The 26,499-nt window shown below is 42.2% G+C and overlaps 1 protein-coding gene across 4 annotated transcripts in view; it reads right to left on the bottom strand.

Moving 5' to 3' along the window:
• The window catches only part of MAML3 (mastermind like transcriptional coactivator 3), a 290,322-nt gene that overhangs the window by 221,107 nt on the left and 42,716 nt on the right, over nt 1–26,499 (bottom strand). The gene's annotated exons all lie outside the window — the stretch shown is intronic.

Raw genomic sequence — 26,499 nt, 5'->3', positions numbered from 1 at the left:
GCAGATTTGCACCATGCGAGGCTGGCCCAGGGTTCCCACCATAAAAGGGCCCCCTACCCCTTCCTTCCTCCTGGCAGTGGTTCAGCACCATCTCAAAGGGAAGGGTGCCACCTACAGCACTGCGAACAACGCTTCCGCCAGCACCATGGCTTTCCTTGGACGTCTCCCAGTGAAGAATTAATCAGGTCCAGCCACCTGACATGGAAGCTTGGCGATTCTTCCATGACAGAGGTAGACACTGTCCCCAAGCTGCTTTTTTTGACTTTATGAATGCAGAGGTACAGCCTCTCACATAGATTTCTTGCCTTTATTTCCTTGGTGTCTTACTGTTGTAGTGTATTTCCTCTTCCACTATACTTGCATGGAAGAACTATCAAAACCACTGCACTACCTTAAACAACAACAAAAAAAGAAGTTATCTTAGAGTGTCAAACATGCTTTACTTCAGACCTTGTTCAAAGAAGATTTGGTCTTTGCCCCTCACACTTAATGCCCTTAATTCCCTTTTCTCTCCCTTCCATGGGAAAGATCTATTCAAATGACATTTTCACTCTTGTGAGCCACATTTTTTTGAGTACTTGTGCGTGCAACACCTGACCTCTGAAAAGCTATTAGAGGTGAGGTGCCACTTCCTGGTTTTAATCTTTCTAAACCACTATTCATTCATCCAGGAGATGCACAACCAATAGGCAGAGTCTGAAAGCCAATTCTCACTCTTAGGGAAGCACGCCGGCTCTATCCATCAATGCTAATCAGAGATAAATATCCCTGTGCAGAATACATGACACACACACACTGTCCACAAGGAAGACAAAAAGTTGAATTAGTCTGACAGAACCCACCTGCCATTGTTGAAATGGTCAGGAAATGAATAGGTATCCATAGCCACTGCAAAAACTAAAAGCATAATCCAGTAAAAACCAGAATAACTGTTTAGCTAAATATGAAGAGTAGGTTCTCCTGCTTTCTTCATGCTCTGGTTTTTATTATGCAAGGATTTTTCTAATTATTACAAATTTGCAATGAAAAGCAAGCTCTGCTCACACTGTTGAGACTCCAGAGAGTCAGAGAAGAGGAAAAATCAGAATTAGTAACTCTAAAGGACAGACTGTTTCATTCCTAACCACCCAAATGTTCTCCAACCTGCTTGGGGTGACTTCAGGAATGGCCCCAGTGAGCCAAGGGCCACACAGCACGCTTCACTGAAGCTTGACGTGGTCAGAAAGCATCTTGTCTAGCAAATTCTGGATACTGTGAGGTGAAATCTGCTGCTGATGCACCAGGCAATGCCTCTCCATGTCTAGTGGCCTGTGCCTGGGGACAGGCTGGAAAGCAGATGCAGGGGGATTGCCACAGACCACAGCCATATAGGATCTTTGCGAGCACTGTGTGCAACTAGCCCGGAGTGAAAAATCACACTGGGAACAGGCCAGGGAATGGTCACAAGTCCACTTTTGCACCAATCCAGCCATTTGGGTGCTCCGTGCGTCTAGTGCAGTTCAGCTACTGGGAGGAATAGCAGCTGGGAAGCTCTTTTGCCACCTTCCCTGTCTTACACACACATTGTCCAAACACTGGGCTTCTACATGGTGATGTGTCTTTGGTTCCCCAAGCTTCACTCACATCTACAGTTGCTGCAAGAATCTAACTCCTTATCAAGTGTGGCATGGGGTCAGATGGAGCAGGACAGCAGGATGCACTGCGTTTGCTGGGATCTCATGCATGCACAGATCACTGAAGACTTTAAACTGCAGTTTATTGGCAACAAGCCAGCTGGGAAGGACCAGATGGAGAAGCAAGTCAGGTGGTCCTACAGCAGAAACCCACTGCTGAAACATGAGGGCAGGAAAACAAATGCCCAATATCAGAACTCGGCTGTTCTGCATCTCTCACACTGTTCCAAGGCATTTGGTCTGTTAATACCCTTACTTCTGTGGCTAAGAGCCATCAAAGACTTTAAACCCATGTGGAAACCACTATAACCCAATAAGTCTTCGACCTTCAGAAGAGCAGAAGCCTATGACTGAAAGTGATATGGGCCAGAAAATCTTAGATAAGGTCTCACCTATATGGCATACATTTATTTATATTTATGTCCATATAAACAGTGACCAGAGAGGCTTGTGCACCTATGCATGATGTGCTTCCACATCTGTCATATATCTCCTCCATAAGTACAAGTGTTTTCAGCAGGCAGCTTGAAGCGGCTCAAGCTGCAGGCCAGTGCTATAGCTGGCAGCATGCTGAAGAGGAGAGGTATAGTACTGGATACCTGCTTTACCAAATGAGGTGCTTTTAGACAGACATATCAGATATGGATGTATCTGCACCCTTACTTCTTGCATGCAGTGACTGCTTCTATACTGAGCCACCACGTTCACAAACAGCAGGTCATACATTCAACTGGACATTCATGTTCAACTGGACGTGTCAGTCAGACGTCTCTAGACTCACTGTCACTGCATGTGTTAATGAGTTTCTAACTGCATTTTTGTTCTGGAATTTATTTATCCTCTCAGGCTTCATTTATTCAGACTTCTTTTCATACAGACGCAGGATCCTGCGCTCATAGCAACACTTGTCTGCCAGGCTTTACATCAACCCAAAGACATGCCTCGCTGGTGGCGTTTAAACTAGCTATTGTTTAAAAACATCCGAAGGTTAAACTCTACTCCTGCAGGTTTCTGTGTGTTTCAAAATCCCACCTGAAACCCAAGGGTGTTGTGGCCTTGCCAGCTGGATGCAGTATGTAGAACGGAAGCTGGGACTAATCCCACCAATACTCTCCTAGTTTCTTTCACAACAAGCATGTGCCTTTCACAGTGCTGACCTGCTGAAACCAAGAAACTTCACTACTTCAATGAGAACTGTTGTAATACAGCTTAATTTGTAGTTCACCAGTAGATAAAAACTTACAGGAGTGAAATCTCTTTTCACTACTTCCTTCTCAAACATGCAAGTAGTATGGTTTTGCTAATACCGAAATGAAGTGCATTCATTAAATGACTTATGTAGAACTAGTACTTGTACAGTCTGGTGAGCATCCAACCCCCATAACTTTGAATGAGCGTTCAGTCTTTCCTCAGGAATAAACACAAGAAATCCCCTAACAGATCCTCATCTTCCTGAAAGGCAAGCCACAGCATTCCTTCCCTAGCATTATTTCCCTACAGCAGACAAATGCTAAAGAATATATGCAGTGGAGAAGGATTAATAAAAACATTCGCTTTTCTAAGATACGACAATTAACAGATTTGCCAGATGAAATCAGAAACTATGTCATGATTAAGAACTCTCTGCAGGAACCATTCCTGTATGTCAACAAGTAAACTAATGGTAGTTGTAAAGAAAGCCACAAATCACAATCAACTGCATCTTCCAAAGTGAAGCCTGACTAAAGGGAAACACCTACACCGTGAACCTGGATGCCTTTGCTAATGACTAATGAGAGGTATTAAATTACAGGCTGCCACAGACACCTCCCCTGAAAAAGCCCAGCTTTTAGGGAAGGTGAAGACTTATGCAACAAACTACTAAGGAGAAACCAACAGAACCTTCTCTGTCACTCAATAATACTCCAAACTCATCTAGAAACACACGCTCTATTTTTATTCCTACTTAGTGAGCCACAATTTGTAAAGCTATGAGCATAAATTTTCATAAATACGTTTAATTTCTCTTTCCACCCTGGCTTAATGAACAGTTAAGAATCAGAGCCATTACTACCTTCTTCTCCTTCCCTTCTCATAATAGATTGCCCTCTGAGTGAGTTTTCATATTTCTCATTAACATTTATTGTATTAAACCCTAAACCTGCCTACAGGTGTGAGAGTGCTGAATCTAATCTCTGCCTGGAATGCATCATACCTACCTATACAGTCTGTTCCAAGCCCTCAGACCAGATTACCTGGGAGTTACTCTGCCTACCAGTATCTAGAGGAAATGTTATGTTTAACTCCAGTTTCACAGTGCAGGAAAAGCGTTTTCTGCAAGAAATTACTGCAATATTTGCTAAAGGAGGAAGGTGGGGGGGATGGGGGTTTTTTTTTCCAGTACTGTTTCTCAGTTACTGCAATTAAGGGAAAATAATTATTTATTCCAGCATAATTGAGGGGCTGGGGGAGGGGTGCGTGTGTGTGAAGAAAATCTGGTCTGAATTTCATAGAAAGGCAAGATCATTGAACCAACTGTGAATGCCAGTTGGACTTGGGCCGAGCATTCCAAATATCATTAAATACAGAAATAAACTCTACAGGTCTGTCTTTATTAAGAAAAGTGATGCATGGCAGACCATTTCTACTCTTGTGCTACTCCATTAGGTATCCATTTTTATTCCTACAAAATAACCAATGATGACTCATTTTTCAAGACTTTATTATACGCAGAAGCTTTGTGCCATGTGGATCTGCAAAGAAGCGGCCTAGACGTATCTATCTACATCCTAACACAAATGTAACCGGGCAAAGGCGAACAAGCCACATAAATGTTTCTACATTCATCTGTTGCATGCCATAGTTTTCCCATTTTTCCCACAGTCCAATTTTAGAAATTCTATTTTTAGTCTATCAGAATTTGATCTTTTTCCATGATTAGAAAGGAAAGGTTGGTTGCAGCTGAGATTTGCTAATGTTTTCCTAATCACAGAATCTGGGGGGGAATGTATGCAAACATATTTTATTACTCTGCACTCAATATCCAACTCTGAAGAGCAAAAGAGAAAAGAGTTCTCTCTTACATACGTATCTACAAATTTAAAATTATCATTATATTCAAGCAATCTCCAGCTAAGCACTTTCCAATATGGTCCACCAGGTTACAGCCGGCGAACTACACTTACATCATTCCCAAGATGCAAAGGCTGCTTTTTTTCCTACAGAAAGTAGCTTTTACTAGAAGATCTTGATGGACTGCTGCATCAGCAACAGTACCAATTATATTTTCATCAGGTAATCATAGACTTACGTTAGCATTTGGGGCAAAACCACACGTCATGATGTATATCATTACATAATCTTGAAGCTAACTGATCATTTCAGTCACTTCTAATAAACACAACCTCTAAATTTGTTTCTTTGTGCATCTCCATGCACTGTGACAAAGCAAACTTATTAATCAAACCCACAGTGACCCATGCTTCTTATTCATCCTGATCAGTGGTGTATCCCAGTTGTACAAGGTACTTCCCAAAGACAGTCACAGGCTCCTCGTTCCAGGAATTACAGGGAAAGGTTAAAACCTGTTAACTTCCCCTTTGCTTTCTGCTGCAGCAAGAGCTGTACAATCAGAAAAGTAAAACATCTGCCAAACTATTTCTTTCTTTTAATCCCCACATATACCCCATTTCCTCAACGAATTTGACTATCAAGCACCCTCATATTTCCCACCCACGTCCTTCGAAGGATAAAGAGCTATCAGAATCAGGTCTCCGGCAAATCTAACACAGGCTTAAAACTTACTGGTAATGGAAACATGTCTCAATCTGTACTGATTTTATTGCAATCTATACAGCTAAATAATGAGGAGGAGGTGGCTAGATAACAAGATGCATTCCAACAAGACAGGCTAATAGGTACTGAACAACATAACTTGGAACTCACCTCTACTAGTACTTTAAACTCTCTTGATTACATTTGATTTTTCCCCGTGTAAGAACATGAAAACTAGCCATTTAACAGTCTAGGCACTGAAACTAAGTCTTAGGAGGTGGTATCAGCATTTCACAACCCTCAAGCCCATCTGCTCATTAACACTAAACTTAACATTGTGGAATGAAATCTGGGGCATTACTCTTGAATTTAAACACAAATATTTCTTTTGTCACAATGTCTGCACACTACTTATTCAACTGGGGTAAGGGGGAAATGCTTTTCAGAATCCTCCACCAAAGCAACCTTGCATTTTTAACACCTACTATAAGAGTAGATTACCAGTTTACAATTCCATTTCTACAGGAACTTCTTAAGTGGCTTACTTATACATTTTGCCATTCCTCGTTGTTTTTGACACTTAAAATGACAAATGATTCTGAAATTGCCTTGGCAAGTAAGAAAACTTTCCATTATGGTAACTCATAAAACAGAGTTAACTTAGGTAAATAAAAATAATCAATTTACCCTCGTTAGCAGAGCAGTGCATTCATTAGGTCTGTTTGCTCTGAAGACCACAGCGGGCACCCTCACCACCTGGCAGCTGAGTGTGGGCAAACCCCATCTGATGTAGAGTGGAAAAAGCACAATTTTCTCCTACAATTCAAGCTAAGGGAAAAGGGACAGGGAAGGCCAGAGCTTGATGCCCTTAGTTAAGGGGGCGGGGGGGGAACCAACACATCTCACCAAGGTCTCACTGAATTTTAGCCCAGTAGAAATTAAAAGAACAGAACTGAAAATGGTAAAGAAAGAAATCAACTATGTATGTTTCATTATGATACAAAATATTTAGGGGTCATGAATATCTCTGGAAATTACACATTTTTACAGCATTATCATCTCAATTACACTGTTAAACTACTCAATCCCTTCCTTACACTGATACAAGATGCATGTTTTAAAAAAAACACAAAGGAAGATGTTTGAACTGCTGAGCACAGCAAAGGAAGTGCAGATGGATATCAGACAAACTGTAAACTACTTAAAACAGGAGGATGGTATAAGTGTAGTGCTAAATGGTAGAGAGAACGTCTGAAGCCCCAGCCTGTTCCCACTTAGTTTGAAGGCAGAACGGCTGATATAAATCAAAGTGATTTAAATTGCTGATTTTAATCAGGATTTAAATTATCAGGCAAGAAATGCAGATCTGAATAAATCAGTTTGGGGGCATTTTGGGGTTTGTAATTGTTTTTCTAGGGAAGAGTCAATTCTTACTGGTGGTAACTATTAAAACATGCTACTTGGCCACTCCATATGTCCTTTGCATTAACACCCAAAACTCTGCATTAAAACAGCAAAACACTATTTTTTAAATTAACTTTACCTTCAATGTACCTGTTAGGCAAGAATAAAACTTTTCAAATCTTTTTAAATAGAGAGAAATCCCAGTTTTATAAATTAGTAGATACCTTGTCTTTTACCCTATGGGAAGCAGAAATCTCCTCCAGCTCTCTCAACAATCAGCGTTCAGCCTTAAATGAACTAACTGGACTAAGTAAACCAACGAGGACTCCACGCCAGTATCAGCACAGAAGGCTCCTATTGCCTTGGTTAGAATTTTAGGACCCCCTTGTTCCAGATTGTTTTCTAAATGTCAACCTTTGCTGGTTCAATTTCCTATAAAACTTCAGTATAAATACAGTACTCAGCTGCTTTTTTATGGTTGGATTATTTTAACAGGTGACAGTAAGTTTAGGCATAAACTATCTTATTTTCCCATCTAAAATTATGTTTAAAACACAAGTTAATTGAGCTCACAAATGTGAATTATTAAGAACTGGGTAAAACTAAGTGTTTGAGGTTAGTGATTTTTATCCACTCTCATTTGAGAGGGGTGTTAAAAAAAATATAAAATAAAATGACATGCCAAACAAGGGCCTGAGCAGAGAAATGGAAATGAGCCCTTAAGACAAACAACTCATGAAAGAATAACTGCAGCTGACATATGAAACAAAACCCCCTCATCCATCGGCTTATTCTGGCCAGCTTTGAATTCTCTTTTTGGAACACAGACAGCAAGTAACCAGAGGGACAACAGCATAACCTCAAAAACTGTGGGAGGAAGAGCGCTTTATGGACCTGAGGAAAAGGAGCATTAGGGTAAAACATTCTAAAGCTTGAGATCTTGTCTCAAAATTTCTTGTCTTACTATTCAAATTCCGTCTAAGTAGGTGGGTTATATTGAAATCCAGACAGAAAAGTGCATGCGAGGGGTAGTGATGCTGCTATTAGTGTTACTTCACTAAAACAGAGACCACGCTACCAGAAATGTGAAAGAAACCCTTCAGAGAACTCTGTAGCAATCAACAGATATGGTGTAATCTTAGTCTCCCTGTGTCCTTCTTCAGCTTGTAAGGAACAGGATCACTTGCATCTGCAGACAAAAAGGCAGTAGATCTTTCCTATATCTAACCTAATCTATTTTACTAAGTATGGTAGTAGTTCTTCAGCAAAAGACACAGATTAATTGCTACTATTACCAGCATAACCCACCTTCTGTTTGTTTCTTCTGTCTCCGTGACTTCCTCGCTCACTGCCTCTGTCTACTTGCTGGGGCAGAAGATGAGTGAACGGGGCATAGTACAAGGCGGACAGTAACGCGTGCACATAAAAGTGATCAAAGACTGAAAGCACACAGTGAGTCTGCAAGCCTCTTTCACATATCAGGCCGTGCCAAAAATGGAAAAACAAATGCAAAAATACTATATTATGTTTGGTTTAAAGCTATTAAGTCTTTCTCCCACTGCACAGAGAGACACTGTGAAAACTGCATTGAAAGAAGCCGCTACAGAAAATTATTAAATGAAAAAAATACAATCAGAATATGCCGGGTGGAATATGAAAGGAACACATTTTGTACAGTATCTTTTGCAAAGCATTTGCTCCTCTACCACAAAACAGTTCACTGAACAGCTAAATTTTAGCCTCAGAAGGAAACAGTAGTACTTTGGCCAGTACTTTCATTAATAAATTACATTTTAACACCTGGAGCACATCTCAGTTGGATGGTCACCAACAGCACATATTATTTCATGAAATAATAATTTTTGAAAAGGAGACATTTCAAACATTAACCCCCAGTTGAAGTTACGCATTAGCAACCACCTTAGAGAGGCTCTATAGAAACACACCAAAGCAAGGCAATTTGAATTAAAATCATCATGTTCTTGATGTGAAGGTGAAGTTGGAAGCTGCTCTGGGGCTGAGTGCCGGCAGGGCCACATGCAGGACAGAGCAGCAGCTCTACGACACACCATGCTGGGCTGCAGCCCAGCACAACTGCATCAGCAGTAGCGACTAGGCATGTAGGGAAGAAGTCCAAGCTAAAGCCAAACAGATCTGATCAGTGCCCATCAGAACAGACGCTTACAGGATCATGCACATGCTGGCAGCTTCACAGGACTACCTGACAGAATGACTTTTTGGCTACTCTTCATTTCGTTCAGCTTTCAGAGAACCACAGAATGGTTTGGGTTGGAAGGGACCTTAGAGCTCATCCAGTTCCAGCCCCCTGCCACAGGCAGGGACACCTTCCACTAGAGCAGGTTCCTCCAAGCCCCTGTGTCCAGCCTGGCCTTGAACACTGCCAGGGATGGGGCAACCACAGCTTCTCTGGGCACCCTGTGCCAGCGCCTCAGCACCCTCACAGGGAAGAAGTTTGTAGTCTTTTTCTTGTCTGACAATTTCCAGCAGTGGGTAAAGATTAAATAAATATCCAGACTAAAGAACAAAAAGAGGTAATATAAAACCTTCCTTCAAATTAAAATTACTTCCTTTTACGTAAACCCCAGCTCTTGCTTGTGGGCTGCTAACCAGCACGTCAAGCAATGAATAACAGAGAGCACACACATCTCCTCCTGCCTCCTAAACCTCCTCATAGCCTTGCCACCGCCTGGACATCTGGCTTTTTGTCCGTCTCCGAGATGGTGTGTGAGCTCAGGGCTCATTACCGAGAGTTTCCCCTGCACAGAGCAGTAATACCAAGGATTTTTAAAGTTTTTTTAATTGTGGGAATAGGCCCCAGATAGTATACAACTTACAGTTAGTTACACATCTTATACTTTGTGAGAGACCCAAGTAACTTACTTACTTCCCTTATCTTGTATTTTAAGAATAGACTTAATTTCAGCATTTATAATTGTTTTGGTTAATTCTTTAAAGTACCTAATGTACTTGCATATATGAACTATTAAGTGCTTTTAATATTAAAACATGGAATAAAACAGCTTTTGGATGCTCTTATTTGTCCTCCAGGAAAAAAAAAGAACCAAACCTGAAATCACACAAGTGCATGGATCAGCCTAAGGCTCAATGCTGATCGGGGACCAGGGGAGTTCTGCCTCTCCATGTTGTCCTTCTCCAGCTTGACCAGCAGGCTGGGGTGCTCAGACAGATCTCAGAGGACAACAAGGAACAAAGAGCCAACAGTGCAGCCTTCTCGTTCCTTTTTCCCTTGTGTTGCTGGTGGCAGGAAGGGGCAGATTAGTGCCCTTTTCCCAGTGCTTCCTCATTTGCCAGACTAACACAGGCAGGAGTTACTGCTCAAGAAACACAGAGGTGGCATCACCTTGAGAAAAGGCAGTCAGACAAAAAAGCCTGCTAATTTTTTTTGCCCATCAGGGTCTCCGTGGGGTTGTCCTGAAGAAAACCTGCAGCTGTCATTACCGTGTGGGTCAGAATAGATTTCTCCTAACATCACACCAAATGAAAATAACTTCACATACCATCACTGGGAAAGATACTGCCGCTTCTCCAGTCCCACGCATTCTGCTCAATGTGATGACTAGACTACAATCCAGTTTTCATGAAAGCAGTGATCTACCTCACAGAAGTTTCAGCCGGAAAGAAAAAAGGCAACATTAAACAGATTTTTAAATGCAGCCTAATTCTGAAACTTCATCTTCCATATGTAAGCCATCACCAAGATAAATCCATATGCCAGTAATAGCGGGCACTGAATTGAAGCTAATAAAACCCTGTTGCAGAAACAGAGAGAATCGTGTTGTGGGTTTCCCACACACACACACGCTTCCTTTGGAGGAATTAAACTAACTGAGCAGTGCCAGCATGAAAGGCCTTTGCAGAAAAATGGTTTTGGAGGAAATGAAGACTTTTTCCAATCACATAGTTTTCTTGAAGTGTCAAAGCCCTCCAATTCTTCAAACTTCCACCTCACAAACGGAAATTAAAAGTATGGTCCCAGTTGTCAAAACACACATTTACCATAAATAAATCCATTAGTCACTGCAAGGTTCTCTCTATATGAATTATGCTCTCTTATGAGCAATTTCAGCGTGAGGCTACTGAACTGTAAAGACTAGCTGTACGCCTCTTCCCCGATACTTAAAAAGCTAATGCAACATCCTCTGCTACAAAGACTGATAGCCTTAGAGCAAAGTGACATTTATTATTATAAAGCACTTGGGAAAGTAAGTTTTCTTAATAAAAACTAAACCATCAGTGGACATCATCTATGCTGAATGAAACCAATTGTATAGTGATTGCACATATACAAAATGTATGTACAGGTTGACTGTGAGGAATTAGAAAGACAGAATTCATGTGCTTTTAGGCCAGTTATACCACCCAGATAAATAAAATTCACACACAAACACTGGAAATCCTGAAGATTTGGGGCTCTTCCCCTTGAAAGACAAGCACAGGCCCCTACCAGCGGAAGTCAAAGTTGTCTGGTTTGCACTCACAAATCCTTGACTCCATTCACAGAGCATGGTATGGTCCCACAAGTGTGTGGACGAGAGGTGAGAAATGACGGCTCTGGATTTCTAAATGCTGGAGTTTAGAAAGAAAATTATATACAGGAAGTATTGGAAAATAGAGCCGGGAAGCACTGACATCCGACAAAAAAGTTATGAAGAAAATAGTCTATAAATGACTCAAATCTAAGCAATGAATCTGTTTGGGGTGTTTTTTTTAGTGCAGACTGCCCAAACTCAGTTTATTACACGAATTAGCGTAGTTCTTTATGCAATTATTGGGTTCTGCCTGTCAGTAGTAGCTCTCCAAAATATACCCCCAAATTTGTTCCAAATATTACCACAAAGCTTCCACTTCTGTCTCCATGGATATCTTTTACTTCCTTTCTTCTCTCACATGTTCTGTGTCTCAAAGATGAACTAAATGAAGTTAAATGACCCATTTAATACCTCATTATACAATTTCTTCACAACATACAAATAAAAGATTGATTTATATTGATATTTACAGAACAACAAAAGGAACAGAAGCAATACATAAAAACACAGCTATCAATAACAAGAGAGGAAACTAAGCACACTCTTACTTAAACATTACCAAATACACAAGACCTTCCATTCACTTATACAGTCCTAGGAGAAAGAAAAGGGTCTCTTTCATGGTATGGTGCATCCTACATCCTAGGTGTGGAACCTGATGGATTTTCCCATGTTCTTGCAACATTAAGCATTGTATCATTCTTTGTCTTTACCTCAAGGCCAAACTCAAACTTCTTGTGATGAAGGCAAGTAAAATTACCTAAACTGAGCACAGATACTTCTTGAACAGTTAAAACTCCATGCTGAAAATACACAGTCAGCGACATATGTTCTTCTGCCATCCCCCTCAGATGAAAGAGGACAACTCTGTAGTATAAAGTTCCTTACTGAAATTTCAGTATTATGAATGTTTACTAATTAAGGAATGTTGGTGTTATGACTGAATCACGAAATACTGCAGATAAAACTTAGTTCTGTCAACTACCCACACAATCCAAGTCTGCAGAAGGCATAGTTTTGGTTCATACAAATCCTATTAAAAAGCACTTTGAAGAGGTTTTAAGACATCCTTATAGAAAAATTCAGTTCTTTTGCCTGGGACAGTAACGGCCAAAGTTGCACAGGTCTGATGAAACATGGCACTAATTTTCAAGCTCACCTGTTTAGCAGTGAGCTAAATTAACCACCCCACCACGAATTAACCACCCCAACAATCTCAGGTGCTAGCCGCCTGCTTCACACACTATGGCACAGACATGACTGCTCAGCCAGCAAGAAGACACGATTATAAATATGGCTTATTGCATTATCAAGTGTATAAATCTTCCAAAAATCCTGGCTGTTTGGTGGTGTAGCTTGGCCTCAGGGACAGAAGCTCATTCCCTCCCCACCAAAAATATGAGACACTACCACCCAAGGGACAGGAGATCTCTCATAGCTCTTTAGTAATACAAGGTCTGAAATGCACTCTGCAGCATTTCTCTATACACATCAGGAAAAATACAGCCAGACACTAAACCACTGGACATAAAATACTTTTCACTTGTTCCACTACTTTTAAGAAATACACATTGCCTTCTACCTACCGCAGCCATCAAGTCTGTAAACTAGTTTATATTAGCAATGAATGTATACACGGGGGGGGGGAGGAAGGTATTGAAATATAACTTTTTTAGCAAATCAAAGCTAATCCTTCAGGAGGAAACCACACACCACTTAACCAACTTTAGAAACATGTAAATACTATTTGGACATAAAGATCTTATAATACACATGTGCCTATTACTAACATATAAAAGGTCACTTGGACAATGGCTTTCATATAAGCTGTTGCAGTCTGTTGGTGACTTTCAAGGAATAAACAACAGGTAACTAAGAAAAGGAAGCCTGCTGTCTGCAGGCTTACATTTGCAAAATGATTTCCACTCTGGTAATCGTTTGTAGTTTTGGCTGAGATAGAGTTAATATTCTTCCTAGTAGCTGGTGCAGTGCTGTGTTTTGGCTTTAGTCTGGGAACAATGCTGATAACACATCAATGTTTTATTTGTTGCTCAGTAGTGCTTACTCTAAATCAAGGACTTTTTGGTTTCCCATGCTCTGCCAGTGAGGAGGGGCACAAGAAGCCGGGAGGGAGCAGAGACAAGACGCCTGACCCAAACTGGCCAAAGGGGTATTCCATACCACAGAACATCATGCTCAGTATGTAAACTGGGGGGGAGTTGGCTAGGAGCCACCGATCACTGTTCAGGGACGGGCTGTGCATTGGTCAGCAGGTGGTGAGCAACTGTATCATGCATCACTTATCTGTCTTGGGTTTTATTCCTCCCTCTTTTTCCTTTTATTATTATAATAAAGTTTATTTCATTTCAAATATTAAACTGTTCTTATCTCCACCCGCAGGTTTTACCTTTTTCCAGTTCTCCTCCCCAAACCAGCAGGGGCAGGGGGAGTGAGTGAGCAGCTGCATGGCTCTTAGCTGCTGGCTGGGGTTAAACCACAACACAAATTCACTATCTGTGCCACTGGAAAGTGTTTAGAATTCCTCAAATCTGAACAAAGCCAAAATAAAAAAAAAAAAGAGAAGATCACCACCTAATTTAACAACAGTGCAGTAAATCAGATAGCATAACACATTGTAATGCTTTGATGGGCATAAGATCTGGAAAAGCAAGAAAACCCAACTCCAAAACAACTGATTTGCCTGATATTTGCAGCCAGCCATGAGTATGGCCTTATTAAAAGCCTCAACACCAAGCTCTGGCTACTCAAGATAGCAAACGCAGAGCTCATTACAAGGACCTTTGCTCTCATTGACTAGCTGTGGCCAGCACTTGGTGAATCCCAAGCACATGGGCAGAAGTAAAGCTCTACTCTCCAGCCTAATTCAACAAGTCCAACACCCTCATCTGTATTTTTGTCCTATTACAGCTGATGTCTGCTTTGCTCCACTCTGGGTTCTGTCCATCTCCTGACCCACACTTTCTTCCTGGCCTTCCATCTACTTCTTCAGGTCTCTGCATTTCTGATGCAGCAGCATCTTGTTTCTCCTTCCAAACTAGAAGGAGTTGACAGTGCAGAGAAGGCAAACTTTCTTATCCTCAATCCCTGGGATGAATGGGACAACAGTCCTTGAAAAAGCTGGGAGGAGACACTGGGGTAAAGACCTACCAAGTCCCTGCTAGAGTAGGCAGGAACATGCTCTGGCCATGCTCTGGGCCACCATGGGCACCTTCCAATCAGCCTATCAGGGGTACAAGGAGATAGACTAAATGTTTAGCACATGTTAGCAAGGAAACAGTAAGTATATATAAGCATTGCAAGTATACTTTCCCACTCCCAACAGGTAATAAAGTAGCTAATCTCTCTTCTCCTCTCTATTTCCACTGCTGCAAGAGGGACCACAAATAGCAGACCACAACATGTAATTCAGATGTACCACAGTTTCTCATTGTAATGGTTTCAAGAACTTCCTAAAAGAGCAGGGAAAACTGTATTTTTCCCAATCTGATTCTCAGATTAAACAAGTAAACCCCTTCAGGCAAATTTCTCCCCAAGTTTCCAACTAAGAAAAAAAAGCTTTGAAAATATAAGCAACTGAAACCAGGATTTTTATTTGTATTTAAGAAGTACTACATGGCCTTAGGAGGCTTTATCGTGATCTACATGTGAGTGCAACACACAGCCTCCAAGGGCAGTATCCAGACAGTTAGTTACAAAACTCTGATAAGCTGCAGTAACACATACATTTGACTTTCTCATCTGCACTCAGGCTACTAATCCATCTTCACTAGGACAACTGGAGAGACAACTATACTTGGCATTCTACCTTTTTAAGCAGAAACAGGCATAACCAACCAACCAAAACAACCTCCAACAAGAGCAGCAAAAAACCCACCCCACAAAACTCCCAACCAATTGAAACAAGGGCAAAGGCAAGAAAAAAGGCAAAGGCAAGACCCTACCCAAAGTGAATTATTGAAAAAATTCTGTCGATGTACATTATAAAATTAATAGTGTATGGATCTTGTCTAGTAAACAAAAAATTGCATTTGATGTTGCACTGATAAAATTCTTATACAACTGTGGGCATTTAGTTTCCTCCCTTCACAACAAGAAAGATATTTTATTCTCATCTTAAATATTGAATCTTAAAACATGTAAGATCTATAGATTCGTAAAAAAAATGCATCTCTAATATGAAATATTTCATATGATTTTTTTTTAATGCTATGTTCCTCTACAGGGCCCTGCATATACAGCTTAATCATTGACTTTCACTTACTGGCCTGTTATCTTCCTACATTTACAAACATCAAATTTTGTAGATGACAGTTCAGAAAAGCTTCTCTTACAGTTAGGAAAAAAAAAACCAAAACCATATAATCTAAAAATGGGGGCGAGGAGAAATAAAGTACTTTTGTTAAAATTTGTTGCATATTCTGCTGTTATTTGAGGTGACAAGCCCAGTTTGCTCCCGCCATTACCTTTATGGGCAAGCTACCCAGTCCAAATCTGTTCTGATAAACTCTTGATGTGACTTCACAACATATGCTCACCATGTGTTCACTATCCACAACAGATAACTCACAGATTTGGGAAGTAAATAATTTTGAAACCAGAAGCAATGTCTTCTCAAGTAACCACTAGTGAAACTTGGCATATGGAAAACACTATGTTAGAAATACCACTATTACTAATACTGTTGTTTACCTGTTGTGCTAGCAGGTTGGATTCTAACAAGTGAGCTAATTCTGAAATAAGACATCTGAGAAAGATGGAAAAACAAACAAACAAAAAACCACCAAACCACCCATCACTAACTTAAAATTAAATCACATGTGCTAACCAGCATTCAAAGTTCAATGTCATGAAAAATCCATTCAGAGATTTGTAATTTACATCGTCTTCACTAATCCTCATATTACAAAGCAAACTTGGCAGAAGTTGCTCCATCTGTGATTCTCCCCTCTCCCTCAGACTACCTGAATAAAAGTTATTCTCATATTGCCCAGAGTTGGATTCAGATAGAAGGAAAATAAAATTACATGCAAGTGTCTTTATCTCGGACACAGCAGCTCACTCAAGTATTACTTGTAAGTATCATTATGTAAGTCAAAGTATCCCATTCCATGAATGGTGGTAACTTTTACATGGGCCTTTCATAATAATTTAACTTAGTCTATTATTCTACATGCAATCAAAATGAGCATAAACATATCTGAGTAGCCTGAAAAAAAATGTATTACCATACTGTAAAGATCAAGCAAAATCATGGTTTTGCTTGTTTTATTACAGAAACATAAATAAAGTTTATCAATTTTCAGAAGGAAATTTGGAAACAAAAGGAATACGAACACGAGCACTTTTTTTCCCCCCTCACAGGAAGGGCAGTGGTCACCTACCTGATACAAATCCACACTGTGGCCAGCATGACACCTTCTTTGGACTAGACTGGGGTGAAAAGATATTCTCCTCACCCTTCTTTACATTTGGATCATCACCTCATCCTTACAAGTATATGCATCAGTATTCCTAAAGACACTTCCAATAATGCTCTGTCTGGTGCTCTATAAACTGCTGAGGTATTTTACTCCCAAATTAACTCCACCAATGCACCACTGGAAGCTGACCAGAGGGCTGGCAGAGAACAAAGGCAGAATCACAGGGTACAGGCAGAGCTTATTCCACAGTTTGGTTGACACGATACCTTCTGCCTCCCCTTTCCTCCGTTCCCTCTTCCCCAGCACCACATTGCACAGTTTCACCTTCCATGAAAAAATAAACACTGTTTTTCTCCTAGACAGGTAATTTTCTCACTACCTTAGTGCTACAGATAGGCTCACCATGCCAGCACCAGTACAGGACTACAGCATAGCAAGCAGGAGACCACCCCATTTAATGGCAGCAAATTGTTAACTTGCTTCAGCTGCCTCCTTTAACGAACCCTAAGGCAGTAACATGTGAAGAGACCAGAAAGAGGTTAACAAGCTGGGTTTTCCAGAGCCTGGAATGTTTTCAGTACCTGCATAATAAAGTTCTTGTATTGTATGAAGTGTGCCAGGAGAACACAGATATTTCATTTGGATAAACTACTTAAAAGACAAGTAAACATAATGTGTTTACACTGGCTTTAAGTAGCATACAATTTTACAGACAAAAGAGAGTAAGAGACAAGTTTGCTGTTCCTGAGGAATCGCTTTTTCAAGATATTTGGTATTTTGACACAAAATGCAAACCACAAAATACCGTGTTTCTTGTATTCAAATATCTATAGAAACTATAAGGAAAGATGGTCTGTGCCAACTTCCCAGAATTCCTCTCTGGCTGTAACTAGACTGCCACACACTTCATCACAGTAATAGGTGAGGGAGAGGTGAAGCTTTTAATGATACTAGTCAAAAATCAATTTTGTTTTGCTATTCTGCATTCACAAATCTCCATTATCCCTACCCACCGCTGGCATTCCCGACACAGATGTTACTGAGAAGGGCAGTAAACCCTAGTGTGAACATAAAAGGTTTTTTGTTTGTTTTGTTGTAAATTAAATGAAGGAGAGAAAATAAATGGCTTTTGTTTGTTTGTTTTGCATGATGTAGAATACGTATTAAAATGGGTTAGAAAAAAGAAGCCCCAGTCAGCTCTCGTGGGGTGAAAAAACTTAAAGCCAAGTTCTCTCAGGTGAATGTTCAAACCTGCGGCAATCCAGCCTTTAAACAACCTTTCAGTCTACAAAGTAGTTAGCACAAATTAGAAAAAGAGATAGCAGTGCAACCTCAGCACAGTATCTCCACTGTGACTGGAATGCGAAGACTGCAAGCTCAGCCCAGAAATGTGCCGTAAGAGAAGGACCTTCAGATTACTTTGAACCATTACTTCATACCCAGCCATGGATTACATGCCAGAACCCTTCAGCCAATTTGGAGCTCAAACAGCGTGGCCATCGTTCAGTTACAGAATTCCACAATCTTCCGTATGAGTCCACTGAAGTCTTCAAAGCTACATTACCTGCCTCAATGACAACTAAAAAGATGTATAATGAATAGAAACACTGCTTGCCAAAAACATCATTAAAAATCAGTTATTTAACATCAGTGGCAGTTTTTCCTGTGCCACCTCAGTTATGCACTGAAATGCAACCGAGAGAAATCAGAACAACAGCCACCAGTTTTGGAGACAAAAAAAGAACAGCAGCAAAAATTCACAGCTGAAACGTAACAATCTTTTTAGCAGTCTAAAGACAACTGCCACCAGCTAAAGCAGTCATATTTCAAAGTCACTTTCTCAAATACTACAGAATCTGTAACCACAATATTCTACATAAACAGAAGTGGTAAGAAATGCTACAATTTCTCCTTTGGCGAAGTGCTGGTCTATTCTCCTTGATGTAAGGAAACATCTTAAATGAATAAAACACTCCCATACTTTCCAGAACTCTTCCAGCATCTCATCTGCCATAACCACCTCCCTTCCTCCTTTAGATTAAACACAATGAAGAAGTGACAAAAACACACAGTGGGTTAAATGAGCTAAAGGAAAGAGGGTTAAAATATAGAAAACGGGTGCCTATCAGTTGTTCTTAAGCTTATCAGACTATACATCCCCTTTCACCATTAAAAGTGATCACAAATCCTTTTACTTTGTCTTGCAGTGCAGTTTGAAAACCTCTATGTACTGGTTTATATAAACACACATCCATAGGCATATTGGCTTCTTGTTGTGATAACATTCAGGGTCAGAATAAGGTTAAGGACCAATTCTCTGCTCTTTTCCTATGTACACAATATCCAAGGACTTTTTGAACACGCCCGAGACTTTCACAAACAGCATAAAGTGGATGCAGAAAAGCTGCACCTTCCCTACAGCACTTCACAGCTGCTCTTCTCAATTGGTTTATTAAACCCGAAGTGGTCCTGTATGGCACCTAGTTAAAGCAATGTAGGGAGGAGCCTGAAGTGTGAAGAAGGGAGGAAGAGAAGAGGCACAGCCCAACAGCCCCACCTTCAAACAGTTTAAATGCAGCCCCACCAAGCTTTAGTTGTTGAGAACCATACAGAACCTTATATGAAAACTTTACAGAAAGTGGCCTCGATAAAGAGAAAAAAAAGGGGGGGTGGAAAGAAAATTCTTGAGCTGTTAAGTCTTTCTGCTTATTAGCTTAGTTATTCTGAAAGACATAGATTCAGGCCTCTTTTCTACTCTATGTGCACTGTGGTTGTGTGGAGCTGGCAGCGAGCAAACAGCAATAAATCATCTTTGGTACCAGCAGCACTGCAGCCTTAGCAGTTACACAGAGGTACAGAAAATGCAAAGTTTCTATGGGTGGACACACTTCTCTCTTCTCTCAGGTCAACTGAAGATTAAAGTATATCTCCTCCCCAGTTTTAATGGACTGTGGTGGCAAATAAAATCAATACAAAAGAGGGAAGTCTTGAAAGAAGGCAGCTCAGCCCCTTCCTGTAAGCACTAAATTTCAGCAGCTGCTCTCTTATTAACTACTGCAAGTTTAAAAAGACATTTTCTCATAACCTCCACGAAACTGGGTTTCAAGTATTGAAAAAGCAAACAGGAGCAGTCTATGGTGACTTTTGAGCTACAAACATTGTGAAACTGAAGTGTGCAAGGGGGGAAGCAAAAGAGTAATCAGTTATGTGATTTTGTGATTCACCATCTTAGACAAACTAGGAAACTAAATACTTAAAAGTGCTAAGCCCCCCAAATTCCCACTGAATGTACAAGTACATTGCTTATCTGAACAGCCTGTGAGATCCAGACTGGAAAACTGATTACAGGTTTGTAACTTCAGTCAGAGATTGTACCTCACGTTTCAATTCATAAAACAATGCACTTGAAGGATTCCAATCAGCAGTTCCTGGCTGTCAGACCTGTCCTTAAACCTCTGCTAATCCAAGCACATCAATATGAATTATACATATTGAAATAATATGCAAACAAATGTTATATACATGCAAGCGTTTGAGTAAAAACAAACTCTGACTCCATTGTTACTTACAGCCTCCCCTGTTCCAGTGTCTGCAGTCAGGAACAGAACCATGTGCACTGACACCAGGTGCTCAGGTAAAATGTATGCTACCAGGTGAGCATGTTTTAACTATTAGTTCCCAGGTGTTTATCCTGGGATAAGGGGGAAGTTTCACAAGAGGATTAAGGTGTTGTAAGACTATGCTGCCCAAGGGAGGGACAGTCAAACAAATCATGGATCTCATCCAGCTGAAAACTAACCCAGAAGAGAAAAAGAAAGAAATGTGTCTGTCCTCCCTACCTGCTTGGTGAACTAAGGGCTAGTATTAGCAAAGGGAAGCAGCAAGAATATATGGATACTGACAAGAGCAGGAAAGACAAGACTTCCTCAGTGGTGGCAGCTCAGGTTCACGCCAACTTAAGCCACTTGTGAAGCCTTAATCTTTAGGTCAAACTACTGTAAATTAAGGTTAACCTAAATGCAACCAATTGTCTTAACACATGTTAATGTTTTGGGCTCTGAGTTAGCAGAATGAGTTTTGGACACGTTCCAGCCAAAGTTGTTCTTCCTGAACTTGACAGTGCCTGGAACTTCACTGCAGGACTTTTAACACATGCCATTTGGTCAATCTGGAGCTTAGTTTTCACTATGACTGGCTACCCTATGTCAAAATAGAATCAGAATCAGAGGATGGTTTGGGTTGGAAGGGACCTTAAGGCTCATCGAGTTCCAACCCCCTTCCACTAGAGCAGGTTGCTCCAAGCCCCTGTGTCCAACCCGGCCTTGAGCACTGCCAGCGATGGGGCAGCCACAGCTTCTCTGGGCACCCTGTGCCAGTGCCTCAGCACCCTCGTGATAAAAATTTCTTCTTAATATCTAATCTAAATCTCCCCTCTGACAGGTTAAAGCCATTTCCCCTTGTCCTGTCCCTACCTGCCCTTGTAAAAAATCCCTCCCCAGCTTTCTTGTTGGCCTCTTTAGGCAGTGGAAGCTGCTCTAAGGTCTCCCTAGAGCCTTCTCTTCTGCAGGCTGAACAAGCTCAATTTGCCCTGCTCTGGCTACGGCTCTTAATAACCAAACTCACTATCTTGTAAAGGGACACACTTTCTATCAGAGCATATAAAGGTCATTAGAGGCTAGCAGCGCTTGAAGTGAAGAGTCTCTCCATTCCTTTCAGTTTGCTAAACTGAAACCTATCGTGCTGCAAAAAGACAAGCTGCAAAAAGAGGTCAGCACAAAAACTCCTTGTCCTAAAGGGCACTAATCACACAGGCGCATCAAGCATGAGCTGGTATGAAAAGAAGAAAAATGGGAGAGGCTGTGGAATAAGACAGACACAGAGATACACCCTTATAGGACGAGCAAAATAAAGAGGGTTACATGATGACTCCTTCTATGATGCATATGAAAGGGAAGGAGCACTGCTGGCCTGGGATTTAATTTTGGTATCATCCCAGTTTTGCATTTACTACAGACTTTGCCCCAGTGTGAGCAAGATCAGACAGCTTATTAACTGAAGAGATGCTTAATCCTACTTAGTCATCAGGCATGAGTAAGGGCTACAGTATTTGACCTCTTGTGGAAAAGCAACACCTGAAAAATCATCTCTCTGTCTCATCTTTGCAATGCTAGAGAAATTTCCTATAGTGTAACTGATCAGCTTCTGACCACCTGCAAAGTAAGTTAAACAGCCATATTGTGCTAGAAAGAACACAAGAAATGCATACAGGTTTATGAACATACACATACGTATGTATTAAATACAGCAGGTGTTAAACTTTAAAAAACCACTCACAAGACTGACAGCATTCTTCAGCATTCAGTTTTATTACCCATATTATCCACGAAGCACTAAGACCAATTCAGATGTTACACTTTTCACTCAGGGTACCTTTTTCAACAAAAAAGGAGAGCCTGGGGGAGAAAGGTGGAATATCTGCCAACAAGGAAGAGATATAACCAGCTTTCTGTAAATCTGAAGGTGTCGTTCTGTCCCTACACAAAGCAAGCTGCAAGGACTGGCCTGCTCACCTCCCTTCCCTCAGGTAGAAGGGCGATGTGATCGATAACTTCCATGAGGCAGTGCATTAGCCCAGAGTAGTTAAAAAGCAGTATTGGAAAATACTCTATTTGCCAGCCGTGTTTTCTGTAAGTTTAAACTAATTTGGAATTGGTATAGTATGCTTTGGCAGGGGAAGAAAAAAGATGATCTAATAGGTCATTTTACTTCCGTCACTAATTTCTGTGAGCTAAATAACATTTTATGTTTATGGTGTTTAAAACTCAATTTCCCAAAGGCCAGTTTTAAGGTTAGAAATGGTCACTATGACAGTAGCTATCAAACCCATAAGGATGATAAATAAGAAAAATCCTAAAGAGCTTTTAAAAGAGCAAAAAGAAGCTCCAGCCCCCTTATACCTCACAGTATCTGAGCAAAATTTATTTGATCAGATGCAAATAAATGTGCATGAGAAGGTCAGTACGGTAATTACAGCTGTAGTGTTTCACTGGACAAAAAAAAAGACAAAAAATGAACAGTGGTGTCAGGGATAAGAAACAGAGGTGGCATAACTTGCAGTGTTTATTATATATTTGCCTATTATATACTTAGCTATTTATTGTATACTAAATATACATTATTTTATATATAAAGCGCGTATGTGTATATACACATACACTATCTCTGAACCACACACGATAACATAGATGCAGAGCCAGAAGACTCTTGCACTGAAAGGAGGAAAGGAGAAAGCAGATTAGCTCACAAAGAACCAAAGAAGTGAAATAATGCGCTGATATTTCCTGGAAGCATCCCAAAGATGAGCAGTGGAGTTTTGGATGGGCTGCACATTTTCCTAGTACTTCCTTTGCAAACCAAGCTGGTCCAGCATTCTAAATGATTCAACACAAAGGCACAGAAAACAACTTTGACTTTTGTCAGGTTGAACTGGGGTCAGGGAAAAAGGTCCTCCCAGATATTTATAAACAATACTAACTTTTGTGCATGACAGTATGGAACAAACTAGTTCTGAAACCCACTGTTCTCCTCAAGTAGAACAGGTTGAAAGAGCTATAAATCCAGATATTTCAAACTTCAGCAAGTGAAAACTTGGTCTATAACAAGACACAGATTCAGAGTAGATCAGCAATTCATGAAACACAGCCAAGCCTCTGCTCCTACATTGCTTCTTGGAAAAAGGCTCCCATTGATGACTGCCTGTCAGTTGACATAGAGCCCTCAACAGTGGAAAGTGCATAATCCCTTTCATGAACTCAGGGAGCGAGGGTGTAAACTGTGGGGGTGGCGACAAGGAGCATGGCACAGACCGAGAGCTTGTACTCCACCACATGAAGAAAATCAGAGTGTGTGTCTTCAGATACTCATCTTCTAGAGGCATCTTTTACCCAGGCTGCTGAAGGGTACCTCAGCACGTGTGTCAGCACCAGCTGCTGGGAGGGTTTGCTGGGTGACTGCCTGTCCCGACCCAGCACACGTCTCCCCGCTCTCCCCTCCCTTCCCAGCATCTCCGTTTGGAGAGGGACACGCACACCGAACACACTTCCTTTTGTTTTGCCCTGGTGAAAAAGAATTAGGAACAGCGTTTCTTGTGATCCACATTGTATTTGTTGTCACTGAATCCTTACTGCTTCGTTTTCAAATTGCGTGGTTTAATAATCTGAGGGAAGAATTCGATAATGATTTTGTGTGAAGGGCAAAGCAGTAGTAGACCCAAATGATAGTTCCACTACAAACCTCTCAGCTGAAGTTTACCAGGGAATAAAGGGAGAATCCCCCAAAATGTAGTTTACTAGTTTACTGTTTTCTCATGCCAAAAGAAAGTGTTAAATAAAGTTGAACTGTTTTGGTAAATAAAAATCACGATGCACATAAACAGTGAAACTCACCAAGCTGCTATGATTGCTAGAAATGCAGAAGTTTCTTCTTTTGGTACTCAAAAAGCATAAAGGTCTCAAAGAAAATACTTTTCAGTTGCCTTAAAAGGAGCAATTTTTCAGGTTTTGAGTATTACTTTCACGTACACATGAATGCTCCCTAATGTTTTAGACATGAGACAAAAATCATAATTATCACTCTGTGAGTGAAACAAAGCAGATAATGTTTCTAAATTTTTTGGCAACACTTGTGTACACATTCTTTAGGAAAAAAAAAAAAGGTTGATGGAAATGGGTCAGGTTTTTACAAAGTATTCGAATTTCTCTTTTCAAGAGGAGAAGCATAGTGCACACTGAGATCATTTAAATAGCATGGAGATGGAAGCACAAAAATTCAGTTATGGTGAATTTCACAGCAAACTCCTCTTTTATTAGGCTACTCTTAGCTCCTCAAGTGTCCCAACCTGAAACAAATTAATAATAGCAAGAGCTGTAAGTGCATTTCCTCCTTTTGTTACTTTGTTTCCACAACTTTCACATTATAGCAGAGCTGTGCGTATCTGTCCTGGATCTTCAAGGGAAGGTCAACAAATCACAGACTCACTGAACGGTTTGTGTTGGAAGGGACCTTAAAGCTCATCCAGTTCCAACCCCCTGCCACAGGCAGGGACACCTTCCACTAGAGCAGGTTGCTCCAAGCCCCTGTGTCCAACCTGGCCTTGAACACTGCCAGGGATGGGGCAGCCACAGCTTCTCTGGGCACCCTGTGCCAGTGTCTCCTCACAGTGAAGAGCTTCTTTCTAGTATCTAATCTAAATCTCCCCTCTTTCAGTTTAAAGCCATCCCGCCCTTGTTCTATCCCTACTTGCTCTTATAAAAAATGAGCTACTTCACTAAAAATCCTGGCCTTTAATGCTTTAGGACGAGGTTTGGGAAGAAGGGGAAAGGCCAACCCACAGCTAGCAATGGCCCAGAAGCTGTTGTGGAGCCGGATGCATACACAGTGCGCCACACCACTTCCCTAGAGCCAAGCAATCCTGAGGTCTCCTGAGCCTCCAGCCCCTTTCCTGTATCTTATGGAAATGACATGAATTGTGGAAAGGGATCTGAGGACAGATTGGCTGACGAAAGATAGTCCCTGCTCGTGGAGTTTGATTAGTTACTGAGCTAGTAGACGTGAGCCAAAGCACTGCGATGCGGGGGGCACCGCCGTAAGCGTGTGTTTAAAAGTCCTGCGGAAAGGCAGAGAAATATGGTTGTGCCTCGCTGGTAACGCCAGGAAAGCAACAAGATGTCAGTGAGGTTTTTCTGCTTCCTGTTTGCGAAGCGCACACACACAACATCCCCCCCCCCCCCCCCCCGCCGCTTTGTGTGGCTCCAGCCGCCGCTCCCTCCCTCCTCTCGCCGCGGGCCGTGCCCGGCTCCTCGCCCCCCGGGAGGAGGCGGCCCGTCCCCCGCTCCCGGCCGCCCTCCCCGGGAGCGGTACCGGGGCTGCTCCCGGCGGGGGGGGGCTGCGCTCGGCGCTCAGCTTTTGTTTGCCGCCGGCGAAGCAACCCCCATCCCCTCGCTCCGGGGGCAGACAAAGCGCCCGGTAGGACGGTGAGGGGCTGAGGGAAGGGTGCCGCTGCCCGCGGGACTGCGCGGCGCCGCGCAGGGGAGGAGCCGGCGGGCACCGAGCCGGCACCGCGGCCGGGGGAGGACGGGCCCGGCGCGGCCCAAGATAAACACAGTGCTCCCTCCTTCCACGCACGGGGGGGGCGGTGAGGGGAAGAGCCGCCGCCGGGACGGCCGCCTCCCCGCCGCTTTGTCACGGTGACACCCCCCCGCGGGGCCCGGCGGCAGCTGCCGCCCTGCAGGACCCTCCCGCACAGCCGCGCAGCGGGCGGGCGGGAGGGAGGGACGTGCGGGGCTTGTAAACCACACGCTGCCGTCGCACCTCCCCTCCCTCCATCCCTCCCTCCTCCCCGCCGCCCATTGTGCGCCCGGCAGACGGCGAAGACCCGGCTGGCCCGTGCCCGCCCCCCAGCACCGGGCACCCTCGGCACGGCCCCGCATGGCCCGGGGCGGGGGGCACGCCAGGACACACACACAACGCGTTTCTCCCGCTTGCCCCCGCCGAGCTGCCGCGACCTGCTCTAACCACGGCTCCGGAGGAGCGCGGGGCCCGGCTCCCCCCGCACCTCCTCTGATTATGCATCCTCGGTGCAGCCTGGGAGTGGGAAAC

The sequence above is a fragment of the Strigops habroptila genome, chromosome 7 (genome assembly GCF_004027225.2).
Source record: "Strigops habroptila isolate Jane chromosome 7, bStrHab1.2.pri, whole genome shotgun sequence".
Taxonomy (NCBI): Eukaryota; Metazoa; Chordata; class Aves; order Psittaciformes; family Psittacidae; genus Strigops; species Strigops habroptila.
This window is presented reverse-complemented; position numbering and strand designations above follow the sequence as displayed.